The 26,903-nt window shown below is 36.9% G+C and overlaps 2 protein-coding genes across 3 annotated transcripts in view; one reads left to right on the top strand and one right to left on the bottom strand.

Annotated features, from left to right (window-relative positions):
- Window positions 1-4,004, bottom strand: part of LOC121382662 (cubilin-like) — a 155,745-nt gene extending 151,741 nt beyond the window's left edge. For both annotated transcript variants that reach the window (XM_041512199.1, XM_041512198.1), the window contains exon 1: window positions 3,872-4,004. The gene's annotated coding sequence lies outside the window, so the exon portion shown is untranslated. The remainder of the gene's footprint in view (window positions 1-3,871) is intronic.
- Window positions 4,005-23,057: 19,053 nt separating this feature from the next.
- Window positions 23,058-26,903, top strand: part of LOC121383163 (kinesin-like protein KIF14) — a 95,138-nt gene continuing 91,292 nt past the window's right edge. The window contains exon 1 of the mRNA XM_041512991.1: window positions 23,058-23,261. The gene's annotated coding sequence lies outside the window, so the exon portion shown is untranslated. The remainder of the gene's footprint in view (window positions 23,262-26,903) is intronic.

Here is a 26,903-nt window from a genome sequence, read left to right on the forward strand (position 1 = left end):
TAGATCTCTGCAAAGGATATTGGCAACTCCCAGTGGAAGAGGAATCCCGGGATGCAACTGCATTCATTACACCACATGGTCTGTATAGATGGAAAGTAATGCCATTTGGAATAGTGAGCGCACCAGCAGTATTTTCACGCATGATGAGAACTTTATTGCAAGGTATGGAAAATGTACTAAATTATATTGATGACATTTTGATATACAATGAGACCTGGAAAGATCACCTGGAGGTTGTAGAAGAAGTGTTTAAAAGGTTAAAAGATGCTAATCTAACAGCAAAACCTAGCAAATGCTTCGTTGGACATACGACTTTACAATTCTTGGGACACGTAGTTGGAAATGGAGAAATAGGACCAGAGGAAAAGAAAGTTAGGAAAATCATGGGAATATCAAGACCGCAAAACAAAAAGGAGTTAAGATCATTCTTGGGTTTAATCGGTTATTATCGAAAATTTGTTCCACGTTTTTCAGAGATAGCAGTACCATTGACCAATATGTCAAAGGATAGTCAGGACAAGGTATTATGTTGGACAGAGGAAACGATTTCGGCCTTTCAGGAATTGAAGGACAAAATGTCGAAAGCACCAATCTTAAAGTTACCAAAGTTGGGAGAACACTTCACAATGCGAACTGATGCGTCAGGTAAAGGGTTGGGTGCGGTATTGATGCAGGAGAGTGAAGGTGAGTTATTTCCAGTATTATACATCAGTCGCAAGTTGAAGGAGAGAGAAAAGAGATATGCAACCATTGAGATAGAGTGCTTAGCGATTGTGTGGGCAATAGGTAAGTTTGCTCAGTATGTGTATGGTACCGATTTTACTTTAGAAACGGACCATCGAGCATTGACATGGCTTCAGAAATCAAAGTTCGAAAACGCAAGAGTAACTAGGTGGGCGTTGGCTCTGCAACCCTACAGGTTTGTATGTAAGAGTATACAAGGCAAAGACAACCTGTGTGCAGATCTTTTAAGTAGATGTGGTGATAATGAGGATGTGGAATAGTAGAGCTGTCGGGGGGGGGGGGAGAGATGTAGAAACGTGAGAGTAACTTTGACGTACTGTGACTTGTGATTGTTTATTTGTTATAATTTTATTCGGTGAAGTAAAATTTTAAGTAGGGGGGTGTGTCACAAGTCAAGGGTACTAAAATAAGAACCATATTATATTTTAGAACATTTATTGTAAATACTTGGGTAATTGAGAATATATTGTTGAACTGTGTGTCATAGCTTGCTAAGGCAAACTATATTTTTATACTGTAATCACTAGCAGAGGTGTTTGTAAAGAACTTGGGCTTGGGCTTACATTGGTGAACACTTTTGTTTGTGAGTGAAGCATGCATAGTGGGGATATAGTTGGGAGATGTAATGAGTTGTGGGCAGTCACATAACGTTCTTGAGAGAGAAACTGTGTGTTAAGATATTGTGAAATATTTTATTCTGTATAACTCTGGGTTGATGACAACCGTAAGTAGATTTTGTTTGTTTGTTGTATAACTGTGGTATACTATTGTGTATATGTGTTAGTAGTTGTATGTAACGTCATTGCAAAACAAAAGTCTTAAGTAAATCTGATTTATGTAATATTTAAGACACTTGTGAAGTGCGGACATTATATTAAGAGAAAATTGTCTAACATCTGATATGGTAATATAAATATTACATGGTTTTGATTAGGGTATATTGTATTTCAGTGTATTTGTGTATTGGGTCCTGGTGATGACAAACGTAGATGATGTATTCTGGGAGTTGGCGAAGAGTGAGTCTGGTGAATGGCGGTGGTGATAATGGTGAACAGAGAAGATGATCAGTGAATGATCGTGACGACGGTGTCAATGATTTTGACGAACGGCGAAGGTGATCTGAATGACCCTGACAAAGAGTGTTGATGATTCTGGTGAATTATGGTGGTAATAATGGTGAATTGAGAAGATGATCAGTGAAGGATCGTGACGAGGGTGTCAATGCTTTTGGCGAACGACGAAGGTGATCTGTGAATGATCCTGACAAAGAGTGTTGATGATTCGGGTGAATGATGGTGGTAATAATGGTGAATGGAGGAGATGATCAGTGAAGGATCGTGATGAGGGTACCAATGATTCTGGTGAACGGAGATGATCAGTGAATGACCGTGACGAGGGGGTTAGTGATTCTGGTGAACGACAGGGGTATTAATAGTAAACGACAACGGTGATCAGTGAATAGTCATTATGAGGTGTGATGATTCTAGTGAATGATAATAATGATAATGGGGAATGGTGAAGATGATCAGTGAATGATCATGACAAGGGTGATGATGAGGGTGACTTATGATGATGAATTGTGAAATGTGATGAATAGTGGAAGACAGACATTTTAGTATTATTTTGTGGTTAAAAGATTTTTACTCTATTTAATAGTGATTCATAGTTTAATTTACATGTGATATGTGTTACATGCGTGAAAGTGCAATATGTATTGGTTGGGAGGGAAGTGTTATGTAAATAAATGTGTATGAATGATTCCTGAGTTGTCGTCTTGTTTCTTTTGGGGATACCGACCCGTGACAATCGTGGGTTGTCGTTTTTGACAGTTGGAACATGTCCAGGAGAGGTGAAACGAACGCACCCCAAGTCTGTGAAATTTGTCGTGACGTAGGCATTGTTGTGCTTCTACCAGTGACATCAGAATACTAACTTTCAAAATTATTTCAAGCAATTGGGACATGGGGATTCCCATGGTATTTATCGATATAAAACCTGCTTTTTCACTGCATTTGATAAAAGCGTGATCTAAGTATGTTACAGGTTTGTAGATTAACCAAATTATAATTTATTTTCGCTGGATGGAACTAGGGTGTGCGGCTTTAATGCAAATTGAAATTTATTTAATTAAATAGTTTATTAAATCATTATGTCATTTACGCTGTTTTACAAGTCAGGTTGATCAAAGAGAAGCGTCTTGTTGAAAATTACTGCTTTTGTTTACACTGTACATACAGGAGATGGTCAGGAGCTGACGTCACTTCACCCCAAGCTATCCTACCGGACGTTACAAAAACGAAACAAAATGGCTGCTTCCAGTTAACAGGAATAATCGTGGCTTTTTATTAACTCTAAAATTATGCATTTTTCATTTCCTAAAGTGTCAGTATGTGTTGGTGGTCCTGGTATGCATCTTTCCAACGCATAAGGCTCTTGTTTGAGTTGACCCTACCTTTAAGCACAAACACTGATAGTTTGTCCCATCCTCCTACAAAAATGTTTTTTGGTAAATAATTTCAGAAAAGTACTGGTCATAAGTGTTTTAGATATAACAATTTTTAAAATTACTTTTGTGGGTAATTGAGAAAACAATCGGCTTATAAATAAATAATTTTAGTAAATTAGTAAATTCCATATTATGAAAAATGGGGTTCCTTGCAGGAAGGGGTCCACTGACAGGGTTCGATCCTATATAGTTTGTCCCATCCTTCAAGGGAGGACTCTGGGCAGTGCTTAACCACTTGGCAGACTTGGCTAGTCCAACCCCTTTGAAGCAAAAAAATACTAATAAAAAGGTAGTAACAAATGCAGCCTGTTTGTAAACATTGATATACTTTAATGCGACAAGTCGTGAATGCTTTATGCTCATCGAAATTGGTCTCCCTGAGCTGCAAGTACGTGCACCTATGTAGGTGGACAAATCATGAAATGCGATTGTGAACACAAAGTGACAAATTCGAAACCGGAAGTATTTTGCTGCATGCTAAATAATGTTTTTGTAAAGTCGGTACATACCGGTAGTTTTAGTTCTTATTAATATTATTACAAATACATCATGACTGTAAATAATGGCATGTACTAATTATAATCAAAATCCATTAGCAGCATTTAAAATAAGAATACTAACCTGACAATCAAGCTTTTACTGGAAAACTGATTAACCTTGATTCCAAGAAAATCTTGGCGATACACTTTCTATTTTTATATCCGGGTTACAAACGTTTCGGTAATCTTTCGGAACATTTCGGCCTTTTTCGGATCTCAAAGGATCAAAATATCTCTGCACAAAACAGGGGCGGGACGTAACCCAGTGGTTAAGCGGTCGCTTGATGCGCGGTCGGTTTGGAATCGATCCCCGTCATTGGGCCCATTGGGCTATTTCTTGTTCCAGCCAGTGCACGCCGACTGGCATATCAACGGCCGTGGTATGTGCTATCCTGTCCGTGGGATGGTGCATATATAAAAGATCCCTTACTACTAATGGAAAAATGTAACGGGTTTCCTCTCTATGACTATATGTAAAAATTGCCATATGTTTGACATCCAATAGTCGATTATTAATAATCAATGTGCTCTAGTGTTGTCGATAAACAAAACAATTATGAGTGATGTGTTAAAAAAAAAAGTATTTGGCAGGTGCGGATTCAGGTGGGGGCACAAGGGGCCCGCCTCCCTCCCCCCATATTTTCGGTGTAATATATATTACAAAATACACAAAAATGCAAAGTTATCCCATCGATCTGTCAGGGACCTTTAAATTTCATTTTCAAAAACTACCACGGGTTTTTGGCCCCCCTCTATTAAAATATCCTGGATCCGCACCTATTTCGATTATGTTTCTCACATATTTAACTTATAAATGAATTTATATAGTAAATAAAAAAAACATGTACCAATTATGTAGTATCAATTTTTATAAAAAAAAATAATAATAATAATAAAAATTCATTATATTGTTCTTAAGGGCCTACAGGTAAATTCATATTACAACCAACCAATATTTACTGAAAACACAATGTTCAATCACACAATTTGTGAAAAGTGTCCCTGGCCTCACAGGTCTAAATCCACCTTGGAGATAGCCCATTATATGCTGGGATAATGACACTTGACAAGCCTGTTACACGAAAGATTGGATAAAAATTATGGCGGTAATGTTCGAGCTGAATAATTTATGGTGGTAATGTTCGAGCTAAATGATTTATGGCGGTAATGTTCGAGCTAAATGATTTATGGCGGTAATGTTCGAGCTAAATGATTTATGGCGGTAATGTTCGAGCTAAAGCATATATATCTTTTGTGGTAATATGACTAGGGCTGAAGAAAGTAATAAAAATAAAATAAACAACATAATTACAATAACTGCTATCATACCACCGTCTTATTTGGAAGTTTAAACAATAATTACAATAACTGCTATCATACCACCGTCTTATTTGGAAGTTTAAACAATAATTACAATAACTGCTATCATACCACCGTCTTATTTGGAAGTTTAAACAATAAATACAATAACTGCTATCATACCACCGTCTCATTTGGATGTTTAAACAATAATTACAATAACTGCTATCATACCACCGTCTCATTTGGATGTTTAAACAATAATTACAATAACTGCTATCATACCACCGTCTCATTTGGATGTTTAAACAATAATTACAATAACTGCTATCATACCACCGTCTCATTTGGAAGTTTAAACAATAATTACAATAACTGCTATCATACCACCGTCTTATTTGGAAGTTTAAATATTTTAATAAGACCAACTCGTGTTGTAAGCATATAAGAACATAAAAAACCCCATAATGTATAGCTTTCCAAAAAGTGTGTAATAGGGGGATGGGCATATCCTCCCGCCCCTACCAAGTAACACCCATGATCATCGGCTATTGGATAATATGATCATTAAGGTTTAATTTCCAGTTTTCAACATTTTTAAATAATTATAATATCGGTCTGTACAACTCGGAAAATGGCGAACACATGCGCTTGTGAAACTATTTCAGCACAACTGTTTGACTTTGTTCTGTCTCAGCTATTGCAACGACGTTAAGATACGGGATGTGGGGGGTGATTTTAATATTTAACTACAAGGCATATAGACATAAACTTATTTAGGACACAAATTGAAAAAGTGGAGGGGGGGGGGGGCAACTCCCGACATTCCCCGTCAAGTGATGCCCATGTCAATACACATTTTACACCTCGTCTTCCAACTTTTCAGTTGCCACTGGCGAATGTGGTAGGACTACCGTCGATAAAAAATCGCTGGCGCGGTCAGTGACCGTTTGTGACGGGAGAGACTAAATCGTAGACACTGAGGGCCGATTTCATGTCTAGGTTATCGGTGGGTTTTGGAAACCTATGGTTTAAACCTAGGTTAAACCCTGGGTCATGTTTACTGTGCATTTCACATGTCTGGTTTTCAGTAATCCTTGTTTAACACTGGGTTACAATTGTATTGCTTGTTTAAACCTGCCCTTGAGGTGGTTTTTCGCTGGGTTTGCTCAAAGTAACTTTTCTTCATGGATAATTTCGGCAGCAAAATCGTGTTTTACGTCAGTATTGCTGAGCCATGAAATGTGAACGTATTTTAGAGATCATTTGAAGCCACTACAGAAACAGTGGGATATGCCCCCCCCCCCCCCCCCCAAATCCCGGCAAAATTAGGGGTGATCAGTGGCGTACTCAATATCATTGTTTACTTGGCTGCCAGGTGCCCTCCCCCCCTCCCCCAATACAAAATCCTGCCTACGCCACTGTACAGAAACGAATACAGGATGGGGGTAGAGGGTTCGAACCCCCTCCCCCTTTAGACAAGATGCCCTTTTGCCTGGGTTTTTTTTTAGCACGACTGTATAATTAGATCCACCCCTTCACCATGTACGTGGTGAATGAACAACAAAGCGCCTGAGATATATAGAGGATAATAAACGAGATACCAGTTATTATCAAAATTATGTCCTGAATCAAATAATTTTTAGTTGTCGCGAGTTTTAGCAAGTGACAAATGAAAAGTATTTCACTCGGGACATACATTGATAATAACTGGTATTGAGTTTGCTATTCTATTTATTACCCCAGCTATGTTTTCTCTAAACGCCTTTATTTTAGTCGCACATGCACGTACATGTAGGCTATAGAAACGATGTAAACCACTTTACTGTTCTGGGTATTGCTATAACTGTATTTTAATCACGTTCACATATAATTTTCAGAAACAAAAGTTATCGTTATTCTGCTAAAAATATAAATAATGATTTGCGTTAAAATGACATTTTGTTATAAATTTAATATTAAAACAGTCGTGAATGCAAATTCATTAAAGTACATGACGTCATTTTGTGTGTGTGCCAAATCGCGATATTATATTTAGTACCGACAAAGTCATTGGTTTGTAAGCTTCAAATCATCCAGTAATATTGTACGTCACAACACTGCATAATATTTCTCATTGAGAAAATACGGAAAATATTTTCCCTGTTATGAGTGGTCACTTGGGGTAATAAATATAGTTATTTATTAAATTAGTAAAAATAAACATTTTCTTCATGGTATATGAACTGCACGAAAACAGGAAGTACTAGTAATGAAAGTTGATCGGTTAGGTCTCACTACACAGATCACTTCCGGGTGAGATTTGATTGGTCACGTCCACTATAGTTCCTAATTGTGACACATGTTATGGTTCACATATTCACTTCTAGGAAATGGTGAAGAATTAAAACAATATGTATGTTTAATGGTAAGCCTTCTGGCTGTATTTTGCCCATGTTATTTTGTAATATTGTGCATCGACCTTTTGGGACATGGGGTATGTAGTGCATGTGACAACCGGAGTGAATCGGTTTATGAACCACCTGTTCGGACCGGTACTACAGCCAGATGCGGTCATATAGCAAAAAACTGAGACGGAAATGTTCACAATTTTGGAATGAATATAAATGCTTAAATATAATGTATGTTCGCAATGGTGTATGTTGTTAGTGCCAACGAGAACCCGTTCTATGGGCAATCTTCGCTTGAAGTTGGGCAGTTTAACATGGGTTTCAATGGCAGATGACATCTGTGTAGTGAGACCTTACAGGGCGACCAACTTTCTGGAATTTTCCGAAAAATCCGGAATTTTTAACCCATATTCGGAATTCCGGAATTAATGCCAAATATCCGGAATTTTTTCCAAATTCGGTATCATTATTTTTTTGGGAAGCAAACATTTCTGAATATATTTTAAATTTTCTATATTTTTAAATCCCAACTTTATTAAACAGAGTTTATCATTCTGCATTCTCCATTGCAACCTGAACTTGGTATTATCGACTGTTTCGTGCTATTACTAAGACGTTAATCTATTGGCTGTATTTGTCAACAGCCGACCAATGAAATTGTTTTTGACAATCGTGAATCGAGTAAACTGAAGCCATGTATGAAATTTGTCTTACTTGCTATGCAGTTTATGTTTCAAATATCATATAGTAATTACTATGGGGCAGACATCGGTTATATGGCAATGCATGCAACTTTGCTACGGTGTGTAAAAACCTGAACATATAACAGAACACTTGCGATCGTACGAAAACAAAAGAAACATCCATAATTTTCTTAAATTCTTGCGTATGCTTTCACGTGAAACATTTCACTAAATACTATTTGGCTACCAGTAATCTGTGACACATTCATGCCATTAATATTAATTAATTAATATACCTACCGATCTTGTTTTATTCAAGTAAGTTAAACTATAAAAAATTTAAATTTTTACAAACCATTGTTAGATTTTACGGCGAAAAGTGCGACGCTAATAGTAATGTAAGCGTAATGCAGAACGATAGCCAGTCTTAATGTGGGTACCAGACGTTTCGTCCCCGATTCAGTTAACCACAAATTAGTTCGACCCCACTGATGAAATAGTGCAAATGTGGCAATGTACCTACATAAAAATAACATTGTTCCCAAGTTTGTCACTTTATTACTAATCTGTAGGTGGGAGTGAAACTGTACCACACTATTTGCTAATAAGGTGGGGCTTTCAGGGGTTTTTTTTGGGTGATTTTTGATGTTTGGTCAGTCTGTGTGTGTCTGCGTGCGTGTGATAATGCTGTTAATTGATATAGTAACTTTATTTACACTGATGAATATATTTACTATACAAGCCGTAAAGTAGAGCTATGCTTAGAAAGGAAGAAGAAAAATTCTGCCACTTATATGGATTGATTTATACTTTTATTATTGAAACATAACATTCCAATAAATAATTACATTTTTTTTTATTGTTATGTATCTCTTTGGTTGTTGTTATTTTAAAAATATGTCAAATATGGCGCTATTTAAATTATTTTTTATATTTTTGAAAATGGCGTTTTCGCATGTTTAAAACTATTGCTTTGAAAGGGGCGTGCGCGTGCTTAAAAATGAAAACACCAGAAAATTCCGGAAAAATATTTCCATTAGGTTGGTCGCCCTGCGGTTACCACCGGTATCAAAGCAATAAACGTCTTATCATAGACTGGAGTCTTATAATGACATACTTTTGTGTTTGTCTCGTCTTAATAAAGGGGGAACAAGACGGTACAGGCCCCCAGTTTTGAAAATTTGACCATACGTTATCTCGGTGCCATCAGCCGTACACATCCCATCTTTTTTCTTTTTTTTAATATTATGTTAGATTTAAAGGGAAATGCCAATAACAAAACGTTTATTCATATTTGCATTATTACCAACAGCTATGTAGGGTTCAGTAAGCATTTTTGCGTTATTACCAACAGCTATGTAGGGTTCTGTCAGCATTTGACATGGATTATAACTAATATTGTGAGTAAAATGATGGAAATACAGCCAGCTCATTTTCCCAAATATGTCCATCATTTTTGACAGAATGTGAAGGTTTGCTCCACATTTCGGGGTGGGGGTTGGGGAGGGAAGGAGGTAGCTAATCCTCCATCTCGAACGCGAATGCTAGTAATATACCGGTAACGAGTTTCAATTACAAAGTGATGAAGTGTAAGCTATTCTTCGCTTATGTTCCTTTCCAAATCTGTGGGTAACCCATGTAAAAAGCGTGGTTTTGTAAACTCGGGTAAAACACACACATGTGAAATACACCACAGGTGTATGTCTTGGTCAGGTTTTTCAGCGTTTTACGTAAACCAGCGTTAAACCTAGGTTTTGATATAACCAGGTGTTTCGAAACCCAGACATATGAAATCGGCTCTGAGAGTCGTCAGCCAATGAGAGTCTACTGAATATTCATGAGCAAACGGTTGATCAACATCGAGATTTTACGACTTCGAGTAATGTCCTGGTGTATATATATAAATTATTCCAACTGTAGATATTAATGTAACAAGTATTTAATAATATACAGTGTGGTTAATAAATTGTGTAATTGAATGTTACGTAGCATATATCAATGTCGTTGTTTGTTGTTTTCTACTCTTCTTCTGTGGGATAATTCCGCCGATATTTTGATGAATTTTACACCAGTGGTTACGGTTATCTAAACGTCAAAATTGTAATGCACGTCTGTACAACTTAATTTCATAAACAGATAAACAAACAACAACAAAAAAAATCATCCAACTACAGAATATATAATTTAAAATAATTACTGTATAAATGAGTACAGGTCAAACCGATTAGAAAAATGTTGTCCACTACTTTTAATTATAATTATTTGTAATAACAATTGTCCTAAATAAAAATAATAACAACACAACAGTAGAAAATTATAAATTTAAGATTTCAGTAGGTTGGATTATAAATACATTATCTCACTACCAAGTACACATGAAGTCATCCACTGATGTAGTTAACAAATTACACACTTCTTGGCTAATGTCTATTTCCTCAAAGTAAAAATCTACTATTGTAGACACAAAATTAATCAATTATCTAAGTGATCAGAGTAGATTTCTGTTTCTTTATTTTTTAAAGTATGATTTTTATTAAATAGATTTGAATAAAGTACCACTGAAAGTTCATTTACCTTTAATATACATAAACATACATACATACATATGTGCGTGTGTCTGTGTGTGAGTGTGAGTGTGTGTAACCGGCCTCGGTGGCGCAGTGGTTAAGCCATCGGACTACAGGCTGGTAGTTACAGGGTTCACAACCCCGTACCAGCTCCAGCCCAAAGCAAGTTCTTACGGACTCAATGCATAGGTGTAAGGCCACTACACCCTCTTCTCTCTCCCTAACCACTTAACAACTAACCCACTGTCCTGGACAGACAGCCCAGATAGCTGAGGTGTGTGCCCAAGACAGCGTGCTTGAACCTTAATTGGATATAAGCATGGAAATAAGTTGAAATAAATGTGTGCATGTGTGAAAGTACATATGTATAAGTAAACACTGTTTTGCTTTTGTTTAATGACACCACTAGAGCACATTGATTCATTGGATGTCAAACATTTGGTAATTCTGACATATAGTCTTAGAGAGGAAACCCACTATATTTTTTCATTAGTAGCAGGTAATCTTTTATATGTACCATACCACGGCTTTTGATATACATGTACCAGTTGTGGTGCACTGGCTGTAATAAGAAATAGCACAATGGTCCAATCAAAATGGATCGATCCTAGACCGACCATGCTTTACCACTGGGCTACGTCCGGCCCCTCCAATTTATGTAGACACTGAAAATTAAATATGAATATGAATTATTCATCAACTATCCAACTGATCAGGGTAGATTTCCATTTTATTACATATGTACATTTACATTGCCATTAAAATTATATGATTATTTTTTAAGTAGATGTGAATAATCTTACTGTATGTTTACTACCGATGTCAGTGGTAGTTTTCAGAAAAACAGACACGTAACATTTTAAAAGGGTGGATTATATGGTACTTAACTACCGAGGGTACATGGATATCATACACTGAGGGTACTTTTCCTTTAATATGGTATATTGCATTGCATATATGTTGGCTAATGTATATTTCAGCTAAGTAAACACCTAATGTACACATGACAATTCAATATGAACATGATGGCTTAATCCATTATCTAACTGATTAGGGTGGATTTTCTTTTCATATGAAAATTTTAATTTAATTTAATTTTTATTATTATTATTTTTTAATAAATAGATATGAATAACCGTACTGCATATTTATTATGTCAGGGGTAGTTTTCAGAAAAGGAGATTCTTAACATTTCAAAAGGGTGGATTTTACTGTACCTAACTACCGAAGGTACATGGATATCATCCACTGAGGGTACTTTTCCTTTAACATGGTATATTACATTACATATATGTTGGCTAATGTATATTTCAGCTAAGTAAACACCTTCTAATGTAGACATGACAATTAAATATGTATATGATGGATTAATCCATTATCTAAATGATCAGAGTACATTTCTAAATTAAAAGAAATTATTATTATTATTTTAAAATATATGTGAATAACCTTATGGTACATGTATGTTTACTGTCAGTGCTAGGGATAGTTCCAGGAAAATGAGACACATAAGATTTCAGTAGGGTGGATTTTACAGTACCCAACTACCGAGGGTACATTATCATCCACCGAGGGTACTTTTCCCAAAAGATATTAATTTACATATTTGTTAACTAATCTATATTTCAGCTGAGTAAACACCTTATGTAGACACTATATGTGATAGATTAATCCATTATCTAAATGATTAGTGTAGATTTCTAAATTGTATGTAATGTTTTTATTTTGTATTCAAATATATGTGAATAACCTTACAGTATGTTTACTATCCATGCTAGTAGTGGAGCGACTTAGCTGATCAATTGTGCACTTTTCTGTGAAAGCATGAACATTGGCAAATGGTTAGAGTACCCCAATACAAGGATATTTAGTCCAGGGCCCACTGGAAATTGCACCCTGTATGGCTGCCATCTTGAAATCCAAGATGGCCACCATTGTGGACCTGCTTTGTTTAATATCTCCTTAACTAATACACATATCGAGAGAGTTGAAATGCCTATACCCACATGTTAGGGGACTAGGAATCCAGTGGTGACAGAAGTGTTTGCAAATTGTGGCTGCCATCTTGAAATCAAAGATGGTCGCCGTCCACATGCTATTTTGCCAATCTGATTAACATTAGCTCTACTGGGTCCACCAGTAGATCTAACAGCATTGCGTGGACTCTCATGTCCAGGTGACATTTCATCTATAAATAACAATTTAAATATCAACCAATTACACTTCGTCTTTTATAGCGTTATTCGGGAGCATACAAATTCTAAAAATATCGGGCGAGACTATTTATGCAATAGGCGAACTTGTTGGTCTATTTCAACACTGAAAAAAACAGGGAGGAAAGTGCAGTAATAAACTCTGGATTGTACACTAGTATAAACAGATGTTATGGCTATACCATCACAGGGTTGTTTTTTTTGTCTTGAAACAAATTTTATATAAAATTTTATATTGAAATTAGTTTTTGGCATACTTCGTAATTCACCCGAATCATTTCGTATACCCTCGGCATAATCCCAAATGTTTTCAAATTCTTTTCAAATCACTGGCATGATTTTGCAAGTAAGGTTTTGATTGGTTAAATGAAAGGTCAACTGGACATGGGCTCCAACGGGCTGCTGTTAGATCCACATGCAATAGTGGAGCTAATTTTAATTAGATTGCTATTTTGCTCAATATCTCATTTAGTAGTAAAGATATCAATACAGATTTAACACCTAGACTGACATTTCAGGGGTCTAAGAATCCAATGGTGACATCAAATATATGGCTGTCATCTTGAAATCCAAGATGGCCACCATCCACAAGCTATTTTTCTCAATATCTCATAAAGTATAAAATATATCAATACAGTTTTAACACCTATAATACCATTAATCATCGGCTGTTGTCACTATAGGTACTTGTGCGATCATACATCAAAATGACAAATCTTGCAATAATAGTGGTCATCCTGTTCTGTTATAAAGACAGGCTGCAGGTTCTGAAATCAAAAGTCTCAAATGAGTGGCAAGCAGTGTGGACCATACCACTAACAAGTCAGCAGGTTTGCAGGCAGAATTAATGGAATTTTCTGTAAAGAGACTGGAATTTTAGGTGATGGTAAAGATCTTGTCACAAAGGTAGTGTTGGACAGCTCGGTATTTTATATAACACAACTGACAGAAACAAGCAGACACTTATAAACATAGGGGGAATGGGGAAAGCTAACGAAACATGAGTGGCACCCAGAGGCATCAATGGCTTCACTATGAGAGCTGACTGATTTCTTCAAATGCACTTGCAAATTTATGGCTCATTAATAGGAGATGGTATAAACATAATATAAAAAAACCAACTAGAATTACAGGTAGTTAAATGTTTAAGCAACACTTTGACAGCAAATTAGAATTTACTTTGTTAAACCATTAACAAACATAACTGAACACATTTTATTCTGACGGAGCACATTGAGTTTGCATCTTTTAATGTCAGGATACCAACTTTTAAGTACGTAAATACTGTCCGAGTTTCCAATAACAATTACATTGTATCTAATCACATTAAATATTTATTATAAGCAATTCCTTATTTTTATAAACCATAGTCAAACATTTAAAACAACAGAACATGTCGATTAGATTTGGTTTTATGTCCAAAGATATGTATTTCAAAATTTTCTTGTGGCCATTTTGAAAAATATGGCACCACTCCACCCGTTGCCCACTAATTTTATATAGTACCTATCATAACATCTATATATATGCATGCATGGATGGATGGATGTGTGTGTGTGTGTGTGTGTGTGTGTGTGTGTGTGTGTGTGTGTGTATTTCATTCTTCTCTATACTGTAAGCCTACAGTTTATGAGAATAAAGGTCATTGTCATTGTCTTTATGATAGTCTCGAAGAATTACCACTTGGGTGTGCACAATTTGACACATAGTTGTTATCTATGGATTCTGACACTGTTGGGGGTTCACGTTGATAATCCACTGGGTGCCATCCTTGAGAAATTTGAAAAATCCAAGATGGCAGCCAAGATGATGGCCAAATCAGAAAATAAAGAACAGCAATTATTATATCTACCCCATGGTTTTAGGAGCCAGGAAAGAAACTGGTGCCATCATAATTGGTGTCGTCATAATTCATGAGGGCGGGTAATGCGTTCACTTGATGCGCAGTCGGTCTAGGATCGATCCCTGTCGGTGGACCCATTGGGCTATTTCTCGTTCCAGCCAGTGCTCCACAACTGGTGTAACAAAGGCCGTGGTATGTACTATTCTGTCTGTGGGATGGTGCACATAAAAGATCCCTTGCTGGTAATCGAAAAGAGTAGCCCATGAAGTGGCGACAGCGGGTTTCTTCTCTCAGTATCTGTGTGGTCCTTAACCATATGTCTGATGCCATATAAGCGTAAATAAAATATGTTGAGTGTGTCGTTAAATAAAACATTTCCTTCCTTCATAATTCAGATTTCATAAATGGGTCACCTGAATACAAGATGGTTGCCAATATGATGGTTCAAATGGATAAAATGGCAATAAATTGCTTATTGTTTGATACAGAAAAGTAATTCTTGCATTTAACCCATGGTTTTAGGGATCAATGAACACAATGAAAGTAGTTCAGTTCTTCTATACCTGTTAATTTTAATTTATTCAAGATGGCCACCAATATAAGTAATGAACCGAGGAAGGTGGAACTGTTAAAAGTAACGGTCACACAAAAGACTTGTTGGTTTAAAGAGGATGACCTACATGTAATAATGAAAAACCGGCCTCGGTGGCATAGTGGTTAAGCCATCAGACTACAGGCTGGTAGGTACAGGGTTCGCAGCCCAGTACCGGCTCCAACCCAGAGCGTGTTCTTAAGGGCTCAGTGGATAGGTGTAAGGCCACTACACCCTCTTCTCTCTCACTAACCACTGACCAACTAACAACTAACCCACTGTCCTAGACAGACAGCCCAGATAGCTGAGGTGTGTGCCCAGGACAGTGTGCTTGAACCTTAATTGGATATAAGCACGAAAATAAGTTGAAATGAAATGAATAATGAAACACTATATTAAAGTGACCCTTTATTGGGTTTTTTGTTTTCACTCAGGTACTGTGTGTGTTGTTTAGTGAGCATGATAGAGTTTTGCCAGTTTGCAATGGAATTCAGTTTTAGCTGGTCTGTTTTTTTGTGTGTTTTTTTACAATAATAGTATTTAACACTGGGAATAAAAAGCAAGTACTAGGCCACCTAAAATAATATTACATTGCAAATTAACAAAATTACATCATGCATACTACACCACATACAACACTACCAAATATCTTACATTCTATTGGCCAAGAAAAGGTCACTGTAAAATAATGTTACAATGCATTTTACATCTGTCAATCCATTCAACTGATTGGGTTCTTTCTCATTTCAACCAGTGCACCACAACTGGTCAAAGTCCATGGTATGTGCTTTCCTGTCTGTGGGAAAGTGCATATAAAATATTCTTTGCTGCATTAAAAAAAATGTAGCGGGTTTCCTTTGATGACTATATGAGTCAGAATTACCAAATGTTTGACATCCAGTAGCCTATGATGTAAAGAAGAAGTTTGTAGAGCACATCAATGTGCTCTACAAACTTCTTCTTTACATCTGTCAAATTATTTTATTATTATTAATTGATTATCTTAAACCCACAAGTTTTTTTAATGACTGTGTTAATCATTTTACAAATATACATGTACAGTGGCACTTTATATTTAACAGTTCCATCTCCTTAGGTACATTGCCTGTATTGGTTGGCATCTTGAAATAATTAAAATTAACTTGTACAGAAGAACTGAACTACTTTCATCGTATTCCATGACCCCTAAAACCATGGGTTAGATACAAGAATTACATTTTAGTACCGAATAAAAAGGAAGTTATTGTAATTTTCTCAGTTTGGACCACCATATTACATGGCCCATTTAGTTAAATCTGAATTTTGATAGTACCATTGCCTTCCTTGACTCCTACAACCATAGAGTAAATGCAATAAAAAAAAATTATCTGTCAATTTATAAGCAAGCTATAGCCATTTCCCTGATTTGGCCACCATTTTGTCCGCCATCTTGGATTTTTCTTCAAGGGTGCCCAAGTGGCACCCAGTAGATTATTGATGTGCACCAAATTGTGCAAACTTTGAACCCAAATTGGCATTTGGCTATTCACTTTTTTTCTTTTTTTTAAATAATAATAATAATAATAATAATAAATAATACAAAATTCTTATATGGAAATCTACCCTGATCATTTAGATAATGGATTAATCCATCATATAGGTATTTATTTGTTAGTGTCTATATAAGAAGGTGTTTACATAGCTGAAATATATATTAGCTAACAAACAAGTAAATTAATATATACCATATTTTGGGAATATCCACCCTCGGTGGATGATCTTGTAACCCCAGTAGTTAGGTATTATAAAATCCACCCTTTGAAATCTTAAGTGTTTCATATTCCTAGAACTATCCCTAGCACTGATAGTAAACATACAGTAAGGTTATATATATATATTTTTTAAATAAAAAATAAATAAAATAATAATAGTAATTTTTTATCATTTGGATATTGGATTAATCCACCATATACATATTTAATTATTAGTGTCTACATAAGAAGGTGTTTACTTAGATAAAATATACAATAGCTAACAAAGAAAGGAAATATTTTATTTAACGATGCACTCAACACATTTTATTTACGGTTATATGGCATCAGACATATGGTTACGGACCACACAGATATAGAGAGGAAACCCACTGTCACCACTTCATGGGCTACTCTTTTCGATTAGCAGCAAGAAATCTTTTATATGCACCATCCCACAGACAGGGTAGTACATACCACAGCCTTTGATATGCCAGTCGTGCTGGAATGAGAAATCAGTAGCTAACAAATACATAAATTAATATACCATATTAAGGAAAAAGTAAGCCTACACTCGGTGGATGATATTGTAACATCGGTAGTTAGGTACTGTAAAATCCACCCTATTGAAATCTTAAGTGTGTCAGTTTCCTAAAACTACCCTAGCACTGATAGTAAACATACAGTAAGGTTATACACATATATTTAGAAAATAATAATAATAATAAAATATAATAATAATAATTTCTTATAATTTGGAAACCTACCCTGATCATTTAGATAATGGATTAATCCATCATATACATATTTAATTATTAGTGTTTATATAAGAAGGTGTTTACTTAGCTGAAATATATATTAGCTAACAAATAAGTAAATTAATATACCATATTTTGGGAAAAGTACCGTCGGTAGATGATCTTGTACCCTCGGTAGTTCGGTACCATAAAATCCACCCTATTGAAATCTTAAGTATCTAATTTTCCGATAACTATCCCTAGTACTGATAGTAAACATAAAGTACATTTATTCACAAATATTAAAAAATAGTAATAATAAAAATAGAAAAAAATAATAACTCATTATAATTTGAAAATCCACCCTTATTAGTTAGATAATGGATATACATATTTAATTATTAGTGTCTACATAAAGTGTTTACTTATCTGAAATATGCAGTAGCTAACAAATACATAAATTAATATACCATATTAAGGAAAAAGTACCCTCAGTGGATGATCTTGTACTGTCGGTGGTTAAGGTACTCTAAAATACAGCCTATTAAATTCTTAAGTGTCTCATTTTCCTACAACTATTCCTAGCACGGATAGGAAACATACAGTAAGGTTATTCACATACCCGGTATATTTTTACAAAAATAAAGGAAGGAAGGAAATGTTTTATTTAACGATGCACTCATCACATTTTTATTTCTGGCTATATGGCATCAGACAGGAAGGGATATTTTATATGCACCATCCCACAGACAGGATAGTACATACCACGGCCTTTGTTACACCAGTTGTGGAGCACTGGTTGGAACGAGAAATAGCCCAATGGGTCCACCGACAGGGATTGATCCCAGACTTACCTCACATCAAGCGAAGGCTTAATCCACTGGGCTATATCCTGCCCCACTTTTACAAAAATAGAAAATGAATTACAAATAACAAATAGTAAATATACCCTGATCATTTAGATAATGGATTAATCCATCATATTCATATTTAATTTTCAGTGTCTGCATAAGAAAACATTTATTTAGCTGAAATTAACATTACATATAAAATGGAAAATCTACCCTTATAAAATTGAAATCTGAAGTTTATAATTTTTGCAAAATCTACCCCAGCATATATAGTACATGTGCAGCTTTGTTGCAATCTAAAGCCCTGACATTAGCCATATATCATGTACCACATTGTTAGGTCAGTTGTTAGGTCATTTAACCCTCACCTTACCTGTAGGTGGTAGATAATGAATTAACCCATGATTATATATTCATTCTTACACATACTCTATATATATTCATGTTTACATATCTGATACAGACGTTAAAAACCCCCAAATAACTATGCGATATATTATTCACGTATTATTATTGTGTCACGTTTACAAACGATTAACTTTACAGCATTGTTTGTAATCCGATACATCTGTCATAAACTCAGTTGTTGAGTTGACGGCAGGTGTATCGGACTACGTAGGTACGTCAAAACATCGGAAGTACACATTAGAAGAAAAAAACACATTGAAAAACGCTCAGTTATAAAACTGATTTGTATTACTTAATATTTTATTAAATGCTCGTTACAATAACACAGATCTATATTTGACATAATTTACTAGGGAATTAGGCCTACTCGTTCATATTTATGTTTATTTCCCGCGGAAACATATCAGACTCGTTTGTGACATGGGGCGTGGCGTACGAAAAAGGGCGTAGCTTAAAATCGCATTTCGCAAGATGTTACATCCTGGTGGCTACGATTAAGTATTTCCCTTGGTGATAGGCCTACAATGTAGTACATGTATAAATAATGAATGGTAAAACTATTTTTTTCAATGGATAAAGAATTAAAATAATGGAATTGTCACAATTCAGCAATAAATGGCAGAAAAATAGTCATATATATGGAACTTTTTTAAAATGCCAAACAAATGCTATTTCATTGTACATAGTTAAATAGATGGCAGGGGCGGTACGTAGCCTTGTGGTAAAGCACTCGCTTGGTGCGCTGACAGTCTGGGAATGATCCCTGTCAGTGGACCCATTGGGCTATTTCTTGCTCCATCCAGTGCACCACAACTGGTATATCAAAGGCCATGGTATGTGCTATCCTGTCTCTGGGATGGTGCATATAAAAGATCCATTGCTACTAACTGAAAAATGTAACGGGTTTCCTCTCTAAGATTATATGTCAAAATTACAAAATGTTTGACGTCCAATTTCAGTTTCTTTCACGTGACACAAGAACAGGTTGCTGTCTGTCACAAAGAACTACAAACAAGATTTCATTAAGCAAAGACAGTAAAAGGAACCCTGCAGTACCATCGTTTTGTCCCATTATCACAGTCTACAATGCAGATTTTCAAACTGAGTTCAGTCCAATCCACCCAAATTGGTACAAATTCAAGACACTAGCAGTTTCGATGATAGTAATGACGATTTACAAATTCCACTAGAAATAAAGGTGCAGAACTTTGTCTGCAGCCTCTATGATGGTCTTCCTTGGATTGGTTTGGTGGATGAAGTTTCAGAGAAATTTGGAGACTATAATGTCAAGTTCATGCACCCTCGTGGACCTTCAAGGCAGTTCCACTGGCAGTCAAAAGCAGACAGGTGTTGGATTCCAGAAAGGGATATACTTTGTGTTATAAACACCCCATCTTTGACATAATCTTCATCCAGGAATTACAGTATCTGCCAAAATTATCTCGTCAGAATTTCCAAAGTCTGTTCAACATGGATAGTTAAAGACTAGAAAGCTTGTGACTTCAATCAAGTAGTCAGACTCCTCAAATAAACAGAAATACAACAATATATAAAATTAACAAAAGATGAAGGAAACTACCAGTAGTAATTTATAGATTTTATTTTCCTTAATCAATTGCTTGCCTGGTTGCCACACTATATTGTATCATTAACATTCATGACATTTACAGTGTTGACGCATATATACATTTAATAGTGAAATGCATGCAGTCTATACACAGAGAGCATAGAACAACAGCAGGTAAACATATTTCAATTTGAAATTGCTGACTAATGAAACATTTTCCACCTCCATTTTTTTTATATGTTGTAGATAACATGTTGGGCTATAATTTTAATCAACGGTCATCTCAAGGTCATGTGTCCCACAAGGTCAATTTCAAGGTACAAATATAGGTCAAACGGTCATCAGTCGAAAAGTAACCCAAATGTCAGGATTAATGTCAGATTTGGATTCCTTGTAATTCCTCCTTTCCAATGATACCTCATTTGTCAAAATTGGACCATTGGTTGCTGAGTTATGGCAATTTTAAAAAGGGCGGCCACCGTTGGTCCGATCGAGCTGAAACTTGGAATTTCAAGGTTTTTGGCCACAATAACTCTATATGAAATTGGAGAGGGTAGGGTTTAAATTTCCCGTATGTTAGTGTGTTTTGGAATATTATAAAGGTGTAATCTGTTAGCTGGCTGGCTGGTTGCTACTGAAGGGAGATTACCACTGTATAGTACGTATGTTAGTGTGTTTTGGAATATTATAAAGATGTAATCTGTTAGCTGACTGGTTGCTTTTGAAGGGAGATTACCACTGTATGGTACGTATGTTAGTGTGTTTTGGAATATTACAAAGGTGCCTTTTTATTTATTTATCTTTTACACAGCACCACTCCCTTAAAAAATCCTGCAGTCCTCCCTCCCCTCCCATCCCCATAACAACATCCTAGTTAAAACAAGGAATGGTCTGATAAGAACATTCCCCTGGAGTGAGCCAACTTCAATGTATGTTTTAATATATTATTACAGGAGGAGGAGGAGACGTCGAAAGCATCAACCGGTACGCGGAACTGATCCAGAAGACGTCCAACCGCTTCCTGCAGTCGTCTCTGAGCGAGGTCGTGCGACACATAACCAGTGGTTGCAGTGAGGACTCGGACTTCTCAGACCTGTCCATACTGTCCACCTCCCAGCTGGAGCATCTCGACTATGCCATACAGGAAGTGGACACCTCAACCTCGTCTCTCATTCACTATGTGGAGAAATGACTCGGACCCACAGACAGGGACAAAAGACTCGCCAGTAATTCATGTAGAGGAGAGCTTCTCAAGAACTAGAATTCATGTAAAAACAGATCATTGTCAACCACTGGAAATTGCTTCTATTATATGTTATGCTTGTTGCGAAACGTTATTTAATAAACATATAGGTGATGATGATAACTAGTTTAACGTGCCCATATACCACTAGGGTTTCGAACACGCCCATCCCGAGGCCGACCTCCGATAAGATCGGTGGCCTGACTCGGGATTGAGGGAGGGGTGGGGTGGAGGGGGGGGGGGGGTTGTGGGTTGAAAATGGGCAGAATTTTGAAAATAGCAATTAGTAAAAAAAGTTAATAGAATAAATAAAAAAGATTACAAGCCAAAAAAAAAAAGAATTGACTGCTCGGCCGAATATTTATATAATTTGGAGCATTTTAGAAGGACAGTCCAAAATTAAATAAGAGAAAGAAGAGAGGATCGGACAAATAAAAAATATTAAAAAAAAGAAAGATGTAATTTCGACATAAAATTTTGAACGCAGATCTAAAAGTTTAAAGTCCACGCGAGTGGCCTAGTTATGGCCGTTTGGGTGCACAGCTTAAAGGGACGAGATGGGTTGCATCCCGTCAAGAAAACCCCTAGATTGACAGTCGATAGACGTTGAAGGTGTAGTGCTGTGCTGAAATACAGATCTTGAGAAGCCGGATCCGTCTGAACGAGAGAGAGTATCAGACTAGGGTATAGTCCAGTCGTCATGGTTTGGTATAGTGGTGCGGACGGGCCCGACTCCGGAGGATACGAGATGGTATCACTATAAAGCAAGGTAGTAAAGTCTAGAAAAAGAGTAGTAGGGGCCGACCCCGCTTCCTATTTCTTCTTAGAGTGGGGCGGTCAATCTTCCAGTGCTGCTAGGACAGGCTCGGCCCTGAAGAGACTAAACGCGAACAACCGTGGCGTTCTGCAGAATGGCCATCATACGAGTCACGAAAAAAACACAAGTCGACAGTCAGATGGAGAAATGACGTGGAGGCAAGGAATCTCGCTAAAAAAAGAATCCAACTGGTGGTGCAGGCTGTCGAAACAAGAAGCGTTCCAGCGTTCAATCAGTTCCAATGGCCGCATACATCCCAGTACAAAACTTCATTTCGCCGACAAAAACAACGAAATGAAGGACCCCCAAGTCGAGCACACGAAAGCCAAACACGTCTTACCGCGTGGAGCTCCAGACTGGGAATCAACATATAGGTGAACTATTTTGTGATGTGCTTAGTCTAGAGCATTCTCAAGCCTACTGCTTCAAACCAGGGCTGTACCTAGTCCAGAATGTTGGAGGGGGAGGGAGAGAGAGGACAGTGGAGAAGAATCGGGACACAATCAAATCGTCGTGTGAGAGCCAGAAGGACGTAAGTGCATAAAAATTCATTTTTAAAAAGCCGAGATAATGAAGGAAAACATTTTCTTGGTAAGTAGTTGAGATGTCGAATTTGTTTTAATGACAATGAAAGCTGAACATATTTACGATTTCTTTGTATATTTGCGGTATTTATAGCATATTAGGTGTTTTAGTTATTTGCTTAAATAGTTGTAGCTACATCAGTTATTCACGATTAAATGAAATGCGTCTTTTAAGACCAACAGTATAGACAGGTTTATTGGCCAGTGAGGTCAAAGTACTGTGCGCTGCCCATCTTCATAAATCAAGGCTAATATTCGTTCCTCGTATTCATGTCGTCAAGAAATCGTGCCACAAAATGCTTAAATTTCATTGGATGCGATGAGATCTGATTGCAACGAATCGCAACGCTCCTTATAGATTCCCTTGTTATTGTAAACAAAGATGGCAGCGTCAGCGTCCGGCGGTTAATTTTTGATATTGCTTTCAAGATTGTCACATGTTACCGATGCTGTGATTGGTCAGCGATGTCATCGTGTAAGGGACATAATCGGTGTTACAAATTTTCTTCCAATAGAGGGCGCTAGTAGTGGATATCAGTAATCTTGACTACATGTATCAAGGCTGAATACGAGGAACGAATAAGGGCCCTATGGGCAACCTATGGAGACACCACAGCATCGTAAAGGTCTAAAATTAACGAGCTACTCTCGATTCACTAATATCAAAACCTATATTAGCTCGGCCATTTACCTTTCGACCGACCATTTAAAATTGCGCCAAATTCCCTCAATCAAAATTGCGCACCCTTTTCTCTTTGGCATTTAACTGCTCCATTCAAATTCCATAGCACCACCACCACCTCCACCCACCTGCTATCGATTTGATCGGGCTGCTGGTGCTCCCTTGCACCTGCCAGTGCAGGCGGTCCCTCCTCTCCCCTCCCCCCACCTTTCCTGCCATGGACGGAGGAGCCGGCCAAGGCCGGCTCTTGCGCCCACGACAGGCGTGCGCTACAACAGCTTGTTCTGAATGTGCACGTAAAACCCTATGACATGACATGACACGAGGAACGAATATTAGCCTTGATTTATGAAGATGTGCGCGGCCATGTTTATAATCAAGTGATCGGTCCGCCATTAAGGGAGTGAAATTCGCACAATAATAACATGTGAAGGCATTGAATCTGGGTGCATTTTCAGTATTTATTACCATTTTAGTACATTTTGTGAAAGCAAAACCATAGCCCGAGTATTCTGACTGTAAGAGAGCTAGACGGACATTTGGACATAAATATGCTCTCATTACAGTTAGAGACCAAGCTATGTATTTTTTTGGCAATTCCCGACAACCAAAAAGTTGGCAAAGATTTCCGCTCTAATACCACAACAATCCTATGTTTGACGTCAAATACCTTTACATCGATCATTTTCGAGTTAACTGATTAAAAAATATCCACATATTAATCACTAATACACATAGTACAGAAAGAAATCCGACAGCACCCACATTCAGCTACGCTTCGTGACACTCCGTCGCAAGAATTACAAAGCTCGGTGACCTATTTCGTGACGTGGATTTCACGTGATCGCCCACTGGGCGATTCCGCCTAGTAGACGGAATGGCTGAGTGGGCGATCAAGTGACGCAACCAATCGGAACTCCTCGTACATTTCTACGCTATACATCTAGCGTAGCGGAATGTGACGAGGTGTTCAGATTGGTGACGCAACGTCACGATATAGGTCGGCGAACTTAGAATTCTGCTGTCCGGAGTTTGCCGAAGCTTAGCTGAATGTGGTGTGTGTATTAGTGATTAATGTGTGGATTTTTAAAAATCAATTAACTCGAAAATGATCGATGTAAAAGTATTTAACGTCAAACATAGGATTGTTGTGATATTAGAGCAGAAATCTTTGCCAACTATATGGTTGTCGGCAATTGCTAAAAAAAAATACATAGCTTGGTCTCTGACTGTAATGATGATGATGATGATGATGATGATAACTAGTTTAACGTGCCCATATACCACTAGGGTTTCGAACACGCCCATCCCGAGTCCGAACTCCGATAAGATCGGTGGCCTGACTCGGGATGGGGGGGGGGGGGGGGGGGGGGGGGGGAATGGGCAGAATTTTGAAAATAGCAATTAGTAAAGAAGTTAATAGATTAAATAAAAATAATAAAAAAAGGTTACAAGCCAAAAAAACAAAACAAATTGACTGCTCGGCCGAATATTTATATAATTTGGAACATTTTAGAAGGACAGTCCAAAATTAAATAAGAGAAAGAAGAGAGGATCGGACTATTTAATAATATTTTAAAAAAAAGAAGTAATTTCGACATAAAATTTTGAACGCAGATCTAAAAGTTTAAAGTCCGATCGATATGTCCACGCGAGTGGCCTCGTTAAGACCGTTTGGGTGCACAGCTTAAAGGAGAGGACAATTAAGGCATTTGGCCTGGTATGCATATTCAACGATATATAATGCACATTATTGCTTAATATCAACACGTATAATCGTATAGTTAATTAATAAAACGGTTAAATGTGAAAACTATTATATATAACGGGCGCAGCCATTTTGTACCATCTCGGTGAGTACGTCCTCTGGCGAGCTGGTGGTTACGTAATACTTAACGCGTCACGTCAGGAATGAGCCTTAGAACTAGAGAAACACAATCTACCTGTTTTTTGCGGGATGATAAATAGTCACACATTGCAATGTTCTTTAATAATACACATCCCAGTAAGCCAAAAGTAAGTATATCCAGCACTAGATATATATTATTTTTCAATACAAAATAAAATACCATTGTCAAAGTGGCTACACAACAAGTCGAAACAATTAACAATGTTTTGTCCATGCATTAACGTACGTACTGAAATGATACACGGAGTGGTTTTTTTAGTTAATTGGTCTATGCTGTTAGTTGCTTCTACCTTTGATTCCTGATTGACAGGTGTGTATTTGATTGGTAATCAGACGAGCCAATTAATTGACGCTGTCTAGACACAAAAATACATACCGGTATTGTGGAATATTACCTGTCGCCCCTAAAATTGTAATGGACATAGTTTATTACTGTAAATAGTTCTGTAAAACTATTGATTAAGTAGATTTTTCCATCTAAAAACACAGAACTGACCAATTACGTAGTCCCAAAGAAAAGAAAATTATCACTTGGGTATCGTGGGTTGTCGTTTTTGCTCCAACGTAGCATATCAATAGGCGTAATAGTGTAAATTTTTCCTTTGGATTATTAAACAGAGAAAAACACTATAACCCCATTTTTCCCCGTTAATGCAACTTGAAATATATTTAGTTAAATAGTTTATTATATTATTACGTCGTTTATGCTGTTTTACAAGTCAGGTTGATCAAAGAGAAGCGCCTTGTCGAAAATTACTGCTTTTGTTTACACTTTTACATACAGGAGATGGTCAGGAGCTGACGTCACTACGCCCCAAGCTATCCCACCGGACGTCACAAAAACGAAACAAAATGGCTGCCCCCAGTTGGCAGGAATAATCATGTTTTTTTTTATTAACTCTAAAATTACGCGTTTTTCATTTGCTAAAGTGTCAGTATGTGTTGGTGGTCCGGGTATGCATCTTTCCAACACATAAGGCTCTTGTTGGAGTTGACCCT

The sequence above is a fragment of the Gigantopelta aegis genome, chromosome 10 (genome assembly GCF_016097555.1).
Source record: "Gigantopelta aegis isolate Gae_Host chromosome 10, Gae_host_genome, whole genome shotgun sequence".
NCBI classification, from domain to species: Eukaryota; Metazoa; Mollusca; class Gastropoda; order Neomphalida; family Peltospiridae; genus Gigantopelta; species Gigantopelta aegis.